Raw genomic sequence first — 15742 nt, forward strand, 5'->3', positions numbered from 1 at the left:
TGAAATATATAAATCGAATGTACACAAGCTTGAACAATGAAGCATTCTCAAGCTTCATATTTAATATAGATGCATTTTACTCATTATTTTTTCTTTTGGTTTGCATTTATAATCTCCAAAGCATTGCATTTTAATTGGTGTTACTTCAGTATACTTCGACTAAAAGGTAGTCGTCTTGGTAGACTAAATTTTATGTTTCTTAAATTTTTCTTTTGCTATGTCTAGGTTAATTTAGAGTCATAATGGTGTATCGGTGCATAATGCTGCATTTGATGCTTTCTGAAAACGATTAGATTTGATTGTGCCCAAAGTATGAATGAGACGTTAGTTAACACTTGATTTTGAGCTCCGCTTTTTTTGAGATCGTTTCTACTATTGTTGGCTTACTTTATTTAGGAAGGTAATTTGCTCTAATTATCATTATATTCATGATTTAATTTTGTTTAGTGTATATATGTGATTAAATTTATTATTTTTATGATTTATTGTTGGAGGTTCTTATGAGGATTATGAGTTGTAAAGCTGAGATTTATAAAAGTGTGCATATTTCTGTATGAACTTCAAATTATGCATGTGTTATTGTGCTGTAGATGAAAGAGTAATTATTTTTATGTATCATAATCTAGCTGTTAGAATACATTGCATGAACTATTTGTTATTTAGTTTAAAGTAAACAAAAAGGGCATTTCGTAAGGGCCTTTTGCAATATAGTAAAAAATGGAGAGAACAATGGAGTGCCAATTTTCAGTTGAGAGGGGGCTGATTTGAAGCTAAAGGTATTTAGGCATTGGGATCACATAGTAATCATTATGAGTTGTTTGCATCGTTCATTTGTTCTTACAAAGTCATGCACGATTTTGCAAACTATATTGCATAATAACTAGATTACTTGTACATTTATTTGGCTTATGCGACAAGCTGATTTTCTGTGCTCTTTTTGTTGACCTTGATGCATCTTTCTGAACAAAATCATATTACCTCAATCGTCCACCTTGATTACTGAGTTAGTTGAAGGTTTTTATCTTAAAAAATTTTATATTGAAAAAAAAAAACTGAAAATAGATGTATTGATACCGAAATTTTTTGAAATTTATGAATGGACTGAAAATATCTTATCAGTCTTTGGTTCAATAGCTCTGTTATGGTACTTCCTTCATAATGGAATGGTATAAGCTTTAACTTATTTTGGTTTCTTACTCTCCTTCACATAGTAATGTACTTTTGTCAAACATTTCAACTTTTTTCTCTGCATTAAAGTGTTTTATAGTAAGAGGTGGTGCCTTTTAACGCCTCTCTCTTACTATATTCTCCATCTAAATACCAGTAATTCACTTGATGACAAGAGGGGGTTGCTCAGGTGGTAAGCACCCTACCGTAAGATTGTGAGTTCAAGACACCAAGGGAGCAAAAAGGTGGGAGCTCCTAGGGAGGGGTAAAATAAAATTTGCTTGTAAAAAAACAAAAGAAAAAAACCAGTGATTCACTTGGCTTTGATATCATGTCTTCCCAACTGATTTTTCAAACCAAAAGTTGAAAAAGTTGTCTATTCTGTTAATACTTCTTGGAGAATCCCTCACTTTTCTTTCATTGAGAGGTTTCTCCTATGCTATCATATTGAGCATTTGTTCTTAGTGTGTTATATCAGTTACACTCATTTAGTTTATTATCTATAGGCAGACACCTGATGTGTGACTTGGATAGACGTTTTGTCAAGTGATTATCATCTCTTATTTGGATAGTGCTATCCCCCCCCCCCCCCCCCCCTCATGTTATAGTTCCAAAAGCAGTGGTTGAAGACATTCTCAGAGAACATGCCATGTTAATAGAACCCCAAACAATAAAGGCTAAATGAATATAAATCTGAAAATTAAATTTTACTTATTAGTTTCTCCATGAAAATCCTTGGAAAGTGGAATAAGGAGTATACGACTGTTCTAATTTTTGTTTCCAAATACTTGCCTTCTAAAATTTTCAATTACATGTTTGCAGACTTGTGAGACAATCATTTTATTATGCATCCACTAAACATGACCTCTTGCAAAATAAATTGAAGTGTTTAGATGTCAACATACCAAATCACATTTAGAAGAATTTAAACTAGATTTAATTTATATTAGTTTTTCTCCTTGTAGAGGGAAATTGTAAAAGTAGAGTTTTTCAATAGCAGGAAGTCATAAATAATGGAAGTAGTATTAGTTTTCAACTGTGCCTTGTGAAAGTAGTAGTAGTAGTTTTCAATGTAGCAATTTGGCTTATAATGACTTGTGCCTTGTGAAAGTAGTAGTAGTAGTTTGAATGAGATTTACCCAGCAGTGATGGATACGATTGTAAAAGAGACTGAAGACTGACCATTTAAATATGGCTTGTGGGAGGTGAAATTAGAAAATATTAAATAAGGGTCCAAAATTCTAAAAATTGCTAACTCAATTCCTTTTTAATTTTTTGAGGTGGCTATAAGAAATCAGTTCTTCTTTACATGCCAAATAATTGATTTGTTTAAGCCTTTGATTTCAGAGATAATATTAGGCTTAAGTGAATAAAACACCCCCAAACTTAGCACGAATTGCAACTTTAGTCCCTAAACTATTGCTGCACTTCAAGACACCCCTAAGCTTGGCAAAATGGGTTTTAATTCACCCCTGAGCTCATGATCCGGAGTGAGTGTAATCACTCGCGGGTCCAGCTGTAATAAAAGGCTTATGTGGCCCTCCACGTGTAAAATATTAATGCCACATGGCATTTTCATCCTATGTGTCCTCTACATAGAGAAATTGTTTTGAAAAAAAAAAAGTAAAACAATTTTTTTTTATAAAAAATCTGGAATAATTAAATATATATTTTAAATCTGGAAAATTTGATTTAAAAAAAAAAACTAAAAAACTAGAGTTTTAATTAAAATATCTGTAAAAAATGGATTTTTTTTTTAAATGAAAACTTGATATTTTTTTTAAAAGTGTCCTAAAAAATTCATATTTTCATGATTCTTTTAAGACACTTCGTTAAAAAAGAACTGAAAAAGCTGATTTTCCACTTTATTCTTAAAAAAATCAGTATCCCAGATTTTAAAAAAGTCTAGGTTTTTATCAAAAATTCAATTTTTCAGATTCTTTTTTAGAAAAATGGGTTTATTTAGTTTTCCAGATTTTTAAAAAATCCAGGTTTTTTAATTAAAAAAAAATCCAGATTTTCTTTAAAAAATAACAGGTTTCGCACATTTTTTAAAATAAATTCATTTTTCAAGATTTAAAAAGTTCCATATTTTTTAATAAAAAATCCAGTCCAAATTTATTTTTAAAAAATAGGTTTTCCACATTCTTTTTAAAAATTAGTTTTTTCTGATTTAAAAAAAAATATACTTTTTAATGAAATTTCCAAATTTGATTTTTCTTTTTTTTTATGTGACTACACTTGTTGTGCCATGTGGCAACTCGGGGGTGTATTAAAACCCAGTTAGCCAAGTTTAGGGGTGTCTTAAAGTGTAGCAATAGTTTGAGGACTAAAGTTGCAATTCGTGCCAAGTTTGGATGCGTTTTAGTCACTTAAGCCATAATATTAAGGAATGTGTAAACTTTCAGTTCCTTGGCCAATTGTAGATCAGTACAACGATTAAACAGCTAAATTGAAGAGGGTCGATCTCCTCCGCTGATGATAGGATAAATTAATATGTGCCAAACTGTTGATACCAGAGACAGGAGAAGTCGACGTATAAGAAGAGTATCTGCAGTTTTGTTGCTATAACTAATCTTCTCCTTTTTAATTTTTTTAGGTAATTGTATTTTAATACCAAGCTAAAGAATGCAGATTCTACACAGTTCAGAAGATTCATTTCTTGCAACTCATCAACTGTAAAATCTTTATTCTTTCAACTCCTCTATATATGTTGTATGTAACAATTTTTTTTTTCTTTTCTAAAAGTATTTTACTAAATGTTGGACCCGTGCTCCATCTAGAAATATATAAAGAGTGAGAGGGTCGCTTTCTAAAGATGAAATAAAATTCAACAAATTAAAGGAAGTTAGACATGGCTAGAATTTATTTATTTTTAATTAGGAATCTCGCGTTTGTTTAAGGGGACGAATAGAGAGGCACTGGAGCTGCAATTGGTCTTTACATAAAAAAATTCAGATAGAAGCTACATGTCATAATCAGTGTTTAAAAAGGCAGTTTCGGGACTCGCTTCGGAATTCATTCCTGGCAGGGCACAGGCAAAACGCTTCGGGGCTTACATGTGAGGCTTAGTTCTGTGAGGCTCATGCCCTAAGCGCCCGACAATACACCCTAAACACGCCTAAAGCCCAACGTTCGGGGCTCACATAAGAGTTCTTACATAAAGTAGGTGTCAAATTTCCCAGTTAACATTATTGACCCTCATAATTATTTATTAAATGAATGATGCTTAATAGTTTACTTCATCTATAGAAATAAGACGATTGTGAATAACTCAAATAATGAACTGTAGTATTGCATATTTACTATTTGAGAATACTGCGAGTATGAACATCACTTAACATTTCTTTTAATAATAATAGCCGAATTTTACATATATACTTGCCATTAGTCTTCACGTTTTTGTCATGTGTCTCAAAATTATCATAGTTTATTATTTTGCTATTTGAAAGTATATTATTTTTATTCACGAAGGAGTGATGTTTTAATTATAATTTGATAAAGCTTATTGATTATTTTCTTTTAGGGAGGTAAATTGCATAGTATATATGATAGTAGTATGCTTTAGAAATTGTGATTCTTTTATTGTTTGAAAGTTAAGGGGTTAAAAATGATTTGTATCTCATAATAACTTTTAAATCATTGCAATTATTTATACTTGTAAAATCATGTTAGAAGTTTTGCTTTCTATGAGTTTCTTTAATTATGTTATTAATTTTTTAAAACTATTTATATATATATTTTATAATTTTTGTGTCATTATACTATTTTACTATATTATAAGTTAAAAATTTAAAGATCCATGAGGCTTACGCCCTGTGCCTCGGGGCTTACGCCTCGACCCCTACTAAGTTAACCACCCCGCCTTTAAAACACGGGTCATGATTAAGAATTAAAGGTTGAGATTTTATTATCCAAAACAAAATCGTAATCGTGATTAAAAGAGTGAATCCCACTTTACCCCCCTAACATTTGAGGGTTGGGAAACAATACCCCCTTCAGATATTGAATGGGAACGATAACCCCCTTATGTAATATTTTCCGGTAAGAATTTTCTTTTTTTGAATAAAGATCTATTTTTTTCTTTCTAGAATTAAAATATATATAAAAAAAGTGTCAAATACAATCCTATACCATCAAAAAAGGGTCAAATATACCCCTCGTTATACTTTCGGTCCAAATATATCCTTGCCGTTATACATTCAGTCCAAATATACCCCTCCCGTTATACTTTGACACAAATTTGCCCTTAATTTTACCGGAAAGACACGTGTCAAGCTCACAAACAAATAACCCACCCCCAATTTTAAATACCCGATTCCTTTGAAAAACTACCCGTTTAACAACCCGAAACTTGAAAACAAATGTCAATTGCACAATTATTAAAATAGCAAAAATCTCTCTACCATTAGCAACATTTCAATGTGCTAATATACTGGAATAGTGACTAAATACCACTCAACATATCTTGAGAAATTCTAAGAAATATCTAAGAGGAACTAATATGATTTCATGAACAAGGAAAGTAGAAAATATTTTGAGGGCTAGTGACGAAAAATAATATGGAGGACACATTCAGACAACCCAAAACGAAAGAAATTACACAATGACCTGCTCCGGCCATTGAACAATGTCTTGTTAATTCCCAATGAAAATAGCCAACAGTAGAAGAAGAAAAAGTGTAATTAAGAGAATTAAGAGGTGCAAATGAGGAAAAACTTCAAAAAAAATAAAAAAGAAGATAAACGGGTCCGATCGGTTAAACGGTGGTCTTCTAAAGAAATCGTGTTTTTAAAATTGGGGGGTGGGTTATTTAATTGTTGGCTTGACACGTGTCTTTTCCGTTAAAATTGAGGACAAATTTGTGCCAAAATATAATGGAAGAGTATCTTTGGACTGAAAGTATAACGACATGGATATATTTGGACTGAAAGTACGAGGGGTATATTTGACCCTTTTCTGATAGTGCAGGGTTATATTCGATCCTTTTCCGTATTTATATTTTAATTTTAAAAAGAAAAAAAAAAGATCTTTATTCAAAAAAAGAAAACTCTTACCGGAAAATATTGTATAAGGGGGTTATTGTCCCCATTCAATATATGAAGGGCGTATTGTTTCCCAACCCTTAAATGTTAGAGGGGTAAAGTGAGATTTAGAGTAACAAATATTTCATTTATATACTCTAAAAAAATCTCCAATCCCACAATTCTAGTTAAAACATTATATCATGCATCCAAACATATATTTAAAAATTAGTTTCATATTTATTACGAACTCTTTCTTTTAACAGGTTTTTGTTATTACACAGGAATATAGAATTATGTTGCTATTTTGTTTCTAAATTTTCTCGGTAACTCGGAGTTATAGACAAAACAAAATTAACATCATGCAGATTCGTTTTTAATTCAAAATTTATAAATATATATTATTCTTTTTAAATTCTATTACATCATACATTGATTCAGTTTAGTCTTATTGTTCCCACTGAGAATTAGATGTCTATTTCTCTCCTGTTTAATGGGAACATGAAAAAGGACTAGGGAAAAAAATAAAGAAGAACTCGTACGTGTACAAAAAGTAAAAATCTGTTTTTTTTTTTTTTTTTTAAAGAACTCCTAATAACACAGGAAAAGAGTGAAATTTTCAAGTATATTTAAGGGTGCATGAGAGAATGTTTTATCTAGAATTGCGGGATTGAAATTTTTTTTTGATAGTAAATAAAGGAAATGTTTGTTATTTTAATCATGGTTAGGATTTTGTTTTGGATAATGAAATCTCAACCTTTAATTCTTAATCATGACATGTGGCTTCCATCTAAGTAGGAACTTGGGGAAGAGAGAACGGAAATGAAGAGAATGGAAATGGAGAGAAGCCTCATACAATAATTCAATTATTATGCAATATTTTATAAACAACGCTCTGCAAAAATAATCTATATCTAATTTCGAAATAATTTTTGGTGGAGCAAAATAGCATTTTAATATCAAAATAATAATATTAATTTGCATGAGTTAGTGGTGAAAGTGGGCATTATTTCTTGTGTAACTCATGTAACCACACTAATGCCATGATTGAGCTATAATTACCCACCACCAACCAGGTTCTACAATATTATTATACCACTATTGACATTTATCTGTGGAAGAGTTTTACAGCTACAAATTCACTACTAAAAAAATAGCGTTTAGTGACGGACGTACTCCGTCGCTAATCAGCATATATCTGTTGCTAAACATGTGTTGCGACGGATTAGCGACGGAATGGCGTCTATTACGATTTTGCGCGTTGCTAACCTATTAGCGACGGAAAATTGAAATCCGTTGCAAACTTAGCGAATAGTAGCGATGCATGAGATCCGTTGCACATTATAGCAACGGATTATTTTTGTTGCTATTGTTATAAATTCCGTGACTAATTTCATATTTCATTTTCGTTGAAGTAAATTAGCGACGTAAAACTATTGTCGCTATTCCGTCGCAAAATATTGAATTATTTGTGCTCGCATTTAGCGACAATAGAATATTTGTCCCTCTAGCAACGACCAAAATCCGCCGCAAATCATCGCAAATATTTTTTCGTTTGCTTTTTTTTTAAAATACGCCCGTTGAAACATACTAAATACAAATTAATAAATACCCTTAAAAATAACCGACATTCACATAAAATAATATTTATAAAAAAGTTCAAAATAGATAGCGAAATCTCAATCGTTAAGTCCAAAACACCGACAACACCAAGCTATCAACTACCAAAAGAACCCACACATCCATCAAGTATTGTTAGTGCATAAGTTTGTTCTTTCCAACAAAAAGCGGATAACATAAAAAACTAATGCATGGGTGAAGGACTACGATCACCATCAGAAACTAAAGGATCAACATCGTCAACGTTGGCGATAGTTAGGAGGAGGCACTATGGGTGTCACCCCGATGGTTTGTCGACGATGAGTATTTGGATGATGTGATGGTGAAGAAATCACTCCGGCGTGCCTTCTCAATAAATAAAGGAAGCAAGCGATCAACGTTGTAGGAATCAATCGCATCACTAACTCCTCCATATTTTCTCGTAGGTCTTGATTGAGAAGTTGAAGGTTTAAACGATTGAAGCATTAAAGGCAAAATTGACGCAAAGATTTGGCCCATAATAACTTTGTGCTTGAGATCAAGACCATATATTCTTCTCTTCTTGTTCCGACGGCTTCGTAATATGCTTCACATTGATCAATATCGACCGAGATTTGTGATTTTTCCGTAATATTTCTTGATATCTTTCACAGAATAATTAGTTAAATTAAAACATCAAGAATACTAACCATTCAATTTTACCAAATAAAAAGAGAAATGAATTCCAAAGATAAAAGAGCGAGATATTTATCCATTTTTCGTTGGTGTACAAGTAATACGGACTAACGGGCACAAGGTTGCATAAATGCGACACTTATTCACAGCTGCGAGTCGACGGGGAACGACGAACATCAATTAAGCGCACAATTATGCTAAACACGGTCTTTATGCTCATCGGTTCATCGATCTTAACAACATCTGGCTTGATTTCTATTCATTTATATCAGGATTTCTTTCACAAGTTAAGCAAAGGATCATGTGCTTCATGGTTCACATGCTTGGGTAAGAAAAAGAAGTCAAAGCTTGCAAAAAGACAAAAGAGCATGCTAAGAAGTGGTAGCCATCAATGAGCTCAAGAAAAAGAGAGAAGAAATGAAAATTCAATTGGCAAATAAGGAATTTTCGGAGGAAAAGGAAGAGACTTTCGGAAAATTGACCGAGAAGTATCAAAGTGAAGTTGAGTTCGGTCATTTTAACTACTGCAATCTTGGAAGAAGGCTTATCAACATGGATAAGTTTCATATTCCCAACCTTAGCCATATTCCCAACCAATCTTTTGCTATTGTATGGTTTTTAATGGGCGATATTAGCTATGCTCATTCCTATTGAAAACTTGCAATATCGGCTAAGTTTGACACATATAGTAATACAAAACTACATAGCATTACAACTGCGAGAGGAACAAGAAGCACTTACATATTGAGTGGTTTGATGACCTTTGGTTTGTGGTTAACGGCAAACAAAGTTGCGCTTTAAATCACAATCTATAGAGATCAACACGTGGCGGTAGCACGATTACGAGAAAGCCTAATTTACGTACCAACTTCAACAAAGAAGACAACATAGATCCGGCAAATGACTTAACAAAAGCGTAGCAAAAAACTAACGCCGACTTACAAGACCGGCAAAAATTGTTGCAAACTTGAGCACCATCGGCTTCGGGCTAGTGACATTAAATTCCACTGATTCTACTCATATAGGACATGATGTGGTACTGGTTATTCAAAGTGAGAGATTTGGCACAAAGACTGTACTGTTCTTTGGAAGCAGGATCAAGGGTATTATTGAAAACTTGGTGCAAAGGAGCAACTTGATCAGCTTTGGTTTGGATGCTATGGGTGCACAAGGGCCTTTTTTACAGGATGTTGGGGTGATTTAATAAGGAGACATAAAATTTGGTGAGGTGGAGAGAAAGGCCCCTTGGCCGGGTGGTGTATGTGGTTTGCTTGTACGGAAAAAAAAAAAAAAAAAGGGTGAAGAAAAGGAAAGGAACAGTCGCCGGTGTGACAAACTTTACACATCACTAGGAATTGCATTAGAAAATTTGGTTTGGAGCAAGGAAAGTCAACAAAGAGCACGTGAAGGACATCAAGCGACGAGATGGGTATTATATGCAACATATATATATATATATATATATATATATATATATATATATATATATATATATATATATATATATATATATATATATTAAGGCATAACTAAAAGTTTACCTTGAAAAGTAAAAAAATATATATATATATATATATATATATATATATATAAGGCAAAGTACGCCCTTATGCGAGACTTTTACTTAAACACAACTAAAAGTCTTGCCCTCCGGCGGACTTTTACTTAAACACAACTAAAAGTCCGCCCTAAATGGGACTTTTACTTAACACAACTAAAAGTACGCCTCCGGACTTTTAGTTGAGCATAACTAAAAGTCTCGAGAGGGCAGACTTTCCTTTAAGACTAGTAGCAACAGATGCGACATTTTCTACTACGCGGTGTCACATCGCAATTTGATACATTGATGAGAATCTAGTATTCTGGCCTTCCAAGAAGATATTAACACCACAACAGAATCATGACAACGAGAATCACATGGTATGACACACATGATGAGTTAACAAATTTGCGAGAATTTCTTAAAATGCGAGAATACATGACAACACAAGCGTAGTTTTCATCAATTCAATTTTGGCCATACTTGCTCATCGATTGTAGAAAAAATGTAGCATTCTTTGTCATCAACAACTCGCTATTTATCATTTTATACAAATCAATAGTCAAGTTACCGTACGTACGGAGAGAGAGGAGATAAATAAATTTAAGTGAGAAGAACTTCAATACGAAACAATACCTCAACAACAACGACTAAAATGCAAGAACCTTCAATGAGTAGCACGTCGATGAATCCCGACCCGTCCACTACGTATCCGTAATATAAATAACATCGGGAGGATTCTATCAAAGGTTGAACTAAAACTATAATGGCATTTATCAAACAACATAGTCGCATAGTACACTACAAGATTCGGTAAGTAATGATGAAAGTGGTAAAATAGGTTAAAGAAAACAATAAAGAAAAGCGTGGTGCAAATCAAAACACTCAACCATCCATCGTAAAATTTTTACCCAAATCTTAAGCAAAATACATTAAAGATACAACAACACATGTTACTAAGCATTAGTCACTTGCCGCGCGTGCCTACGTCCATCCCCGATAACATAGAATATGGGAAGTCACCGATTGTCCACATCAAAGTCGCCCTCGGTTGAAAGTTTTGCTTTTCGAGATGTCAAATGCTTCTACACCCGTCTCCCACAACAAAGTCAATTCCTTTATTAGAGGTTGCGAGATAAACATCAATTTTATGTTTGGGATTGTTTGGCCCGGGAACAATGACGATTAAGAACATATATGCCTCTTTCATACACATTCCTGGAGGCAAATTGTATGGGGTGACAATCACCGGCCACAAAGAGTATTTCCTCCCAGTATTGACTAAACGGTTGGAAACCATCAAGACATAACCCTAACCTTACATTCCTTGGTTCACAAAAAAAGAATGAGTTTCATTGAAGTTCTTCCAAGCCTCGTAGTACGATGGATGACGCGTTACCCCCATCCCTTCGTGTATGCTCATGATGCCATCTCATGTCGGGTATTCGTAGCATGGGATGCATATAATCTTTTCAATCTAGGAATCAAAGGAAAATAATACATTTTCTTGTAAGGGACCAATTTCCTCTTACGATTTCAAATCACAGATTATATAAAGAATGTTGAGTTCTTCAAGCTTTTTCTCGACATGCAATAAATTAAAACAAACTTTAACCACCAAATAATATTATCCTACAAGATTTAGCACAAACAAAGGTCGAATTTCCATTTTCATCGCATTTTCGCCCAAATAGAGATTCCCAATACTTAACCTCCAAATAAATTATAAACCCAACAATTTTCAACACACCCAACTTCGATTTTAGCCAAAAAAAACACTTAAAACACTGTCATTTAGATAATAAGCAAGAAAACACGGATATCTTAATTTCGTTTTAGATTTAATGTCGTAAAACACAAGAAGGAGGTAAAGAAGAAAGAAAGCGCCATAACACATACAAAAATCAAAACATACCTTTCCTTTAGATAAAAATTGCGTAGAAGAAGAGAAAAACACAATGTAAACCCTAGATTCACATTATTTTGATCTATGTTGTGCTCTCTCTCTCTATGTTACCAATTTCGCACCTATCTCTCTATCCGTGTTGGCTACCGTGTTGGAAATGAAAGAATGCGTAACCTAGCTAGGAGATATCTTTGTTTTTTACATTTAACGACGGAATAGCGACGGATTTTACAATCCGTCGCTAAATAATACATTGATTTCTTTTAATAGTTAATATTGCGACAAAATTTTCCGTTGTCGCAAATATATATTTTTTTTTAGAAAAATTAAAGGCCTAGCGACGGATATTTCGTTGCCGAATCCGTCGCTAATTAAAAATAAAATTTGTCGCGCCTTACCTTACAACTGTAGTAAATTTAAGGCGCCAAAAATTCGCGCTAATTATTAGTAACGAAACTCATTTTTTCGTTGCTAATCCGTCGCTATATAATGAGATAAAATTTTAGTTTCCTTTTTTTGCGACAAAATGAGGTATCCGTAGCTAATCCGTCGTTAATTAGCGACAGAATATGGTCTGTCGCTAATATTCCGTCACTAAACGCTGATTTTTTAGTAGTGAAATAGCGGTGTTTCTTCCTTTATGTGGTGAAGGAGAAATATAAGAAGTGTAAAATTAATGTTGAGAAATTTTTTTATGTCTCCAACTAATTCACTACAAAAGAGAGTATTCTTGTTGAAGGAAGGCGTTCTTATGGTGGAGTTATAGACTCTTCAAGTAATCCGGAGTTGGTTGAGTCACACGACATTGTTGGGCTATTGTATCTTGGACGGGACAAGTCAGAGTTATACTACTAGACCGGTAAAAATATATTATGCCGCAGTGGGCTTGAATCTCCTTAAAGAGAGCGAGATATCCGCGCCTCAGCCTGAAGAATTTTTTTTTTCATTTTCATTTTATTTTTCAACTGTAATAATTTATGATATATTCACCAATAATTTTAAACAGAATTATTAAAGACCAGCAAAAAAAAAGGGCATAACGGCCAAAGACCCTATTGTAGACATCAAAAATTTAGTAGATTTAAGTTGAGCCTCTACAATACAAGTCCAACCCATAATTTTCAAGCCCAAAAGTTCATTAAAGATTTTTGAAGACTACTTTATCATAAGCCCTAGCTCACACATATATAGAGGAGTATATATTCCTTGAGCAAACATTTCGAAAGTCTCATAAACTCTTGGAATATTCACAAAGAGATCAAGACATTAAAAACTGTCTTTCTCAGAGCCGAAGTGATCAAAGTACATTTTTACGCAATATTAATTCGAACAGAGGCGAAATGATCAAAAGACATTTTCCCTCAATATCAACTCGAAGTGCGACGGATGCTTCTTTACAATCAAATGCTTAAGGGGGATCAACAGGCCACTTTAACCCTTGATTGAAGAAACAAGGAGAGATCAAGAGAAGTTGTTTCTCATGATCGATTCGTGTAGTGTCCGACTTTTTTGGAGAAATATCACAAGGAGGTCCGCACCATTCTACTTTTTGAGAAACACCATTGCTTCAACCCTTGAATCACGTAGAATAATTCGAAGAGAAGAATCAATGGATAAATAGAATTATACACTTACACTATTTATCAATAAAATATTTTCCTTTTTTTATGTATTTTTTTTTAGGTGCAGTTTATTTTTCATAGATTGATTGCAGCAAATTTAAATTTGTAGACAGTAAAATTAACATCGAGACAATAATAGAGATAGAAAATATGTTACAAATATAGTATTTTATTTTAATACAGTAAACATTACAATCTCTATAATTCCTCTATTCTTCTTCCTTCACTCTTCTTCAAGGCCTGGTGTACTAAGCTACAACTATGCGGAGGTTCTAGAAAAAGGCCGAACCACAAGGATCTATTCTGCAAGAGGTTATTTCCACGACTCCAACCTCTGACCTCATGGTCACATGACAACAACTTTACTACTCTTCTTCAAGACATGACAATTATTTCTCAAGTCCTTATCTCTCTGTTTTATTCTTCTAACACAAAGAACAAGAGAGAAACAATAAATCGTAATCTATATATTGGTTTTGTAAGAGGGAGGTGAAAATCATATTAAAAAGATAACTCCTCATTATTGAGTGAACTTGAAGAAGCGAGCTTGAATTTCAAATTTGATTTTTGTGAGAAATTTGGAGTGAGTTTTGTTTAGACTTGTTGGAGATATTTTAAGGAGATTCTATAGAATTTGAAGTTATTTAGTGGATATTTAGGCTGATTTGAAACAAGAATTGCAACTTAAAATCGTAGAAGAAATTCATCACCAAAGCTACCAATTTTATACACTTTTATACAAGTTTGTTTATTATTATTAATTAGATAGATGTAAAAATTTAAAAATATTGTATTGTACGTGAGAATAAATTATTGTATTGAACGGTACATTTTTTCGACAAGTGGCTTAGTGTGAAATTAGGATTATTATAGAAAGGACAATTAGGGCATTTAAGAAGGCCAATGATTACAAATGGGGTCATTATGGCAATTAAAGTTAGAGAGAAATACAGGTTACTGGAACAAAACTCCGCAGCCACTGCCGCCATTACCTCTTGTGATCATTAATCAAATTAAATACTCTGTGAAGTTAATAGCATTAATCAATTCCTTCATTATCATTACTCACCACTTCCAATGAGAAAGTTGAAGAGCTGCACAAAGGAATCGAAAGGGACATGCCAAAAGCTTACTATGCAAGAATTTAAAATTTTCAATCAGGGGTGCTCATTATGCAATCTCACCAACAACTATCATTTTGTAACAATAAAAGTAAAGTTTAGATAACTTATATTTTTACTATAAATTAATCAAAATCGACTATATGAATAATCGATCTATATTATGTATTCAACGAAAACAATTCTCATATTAGTCATTAATTTACCGTAATCTCCTCTTATCTCTATTTGAAATTGATTATAAGTTGCTGGCGAGTTAGGTTAAATACTTAATATAATAACAGATTTTTTAACTAAGTAGTGGAGTAGTATATGACCCAAGTAAGAAACGTAGACATATTACACCTAAAAGGCTTCACCCGTCACCCCGTTGGATTTGTCACATACGGAGTTATTATTGGTAATAGGCAGAGAGGTCGTTGTAACCGTGGGGAACGTGAAGAGGGTAATTATTAGTTGCATATTTTTATAAAACGAAATATTTTAATCCTAATAAATACAAATAAAAATAAAAATATATATCATCTAATGATAAATGTGTGTTAACAGGGGGAAAGCTAGGGGCACGCACAAACCCCTATATTGAAAAATTATATATGTCCATTTTTTACTTGTCCGGTTGTCATATAGTAAAATTATTATTCTATTTATTATTTTTTAAGAGTGTTTCAAGTTTATACAAGACAAGTAGAATGGACGGAAGAAGTACTATATATGCATATTGAGTTTTATCTGAGTTTTTTTTTTTTTTTTTTTTTGTATATTTATTTTATTATATTTTGAATATCTTAACATTAATATGAAAGATGCATACATTTATTTAAATTGTTACTCCCTCCGGATAAAAAAAAATCCACTTTGGCATTTGCACATACTTTAAGAAAATATTAACTCCTAGATAAAAATAGACAGTTTGACTAAACTATACCTAATTAAATTAGCATTGAGGTTTGATCATATAACACTTAATAAGGGCTAATATGAAAAAATAAGATTAATTCTTTCTTAATTTGCTAAGTAAACTTTTTTTTTAATCTAAAAAAAAAGGCTAAGTAGACTCTTTTTTTTATTCAGAGGGAGTATAAATT

The sequence above is a fragment of the Lycium ferocissimum genome, chromosome 2 (genome assembly GCF_029784015.1).
Source record: "Lycium ferocissimum isolate CSIRO_LF1 chromosome 2, AGI_CSIRO_Lferr_CH_V1, whole genome shotgun sequence".
NCBI classification, from domain to species: domain Eukaryota; kingdom Viridiplantae; phylum Streptophyta; class Magnoliopsida; order Solanales; family Solanaceae; genus Lycium; species Lycium ferocissimum.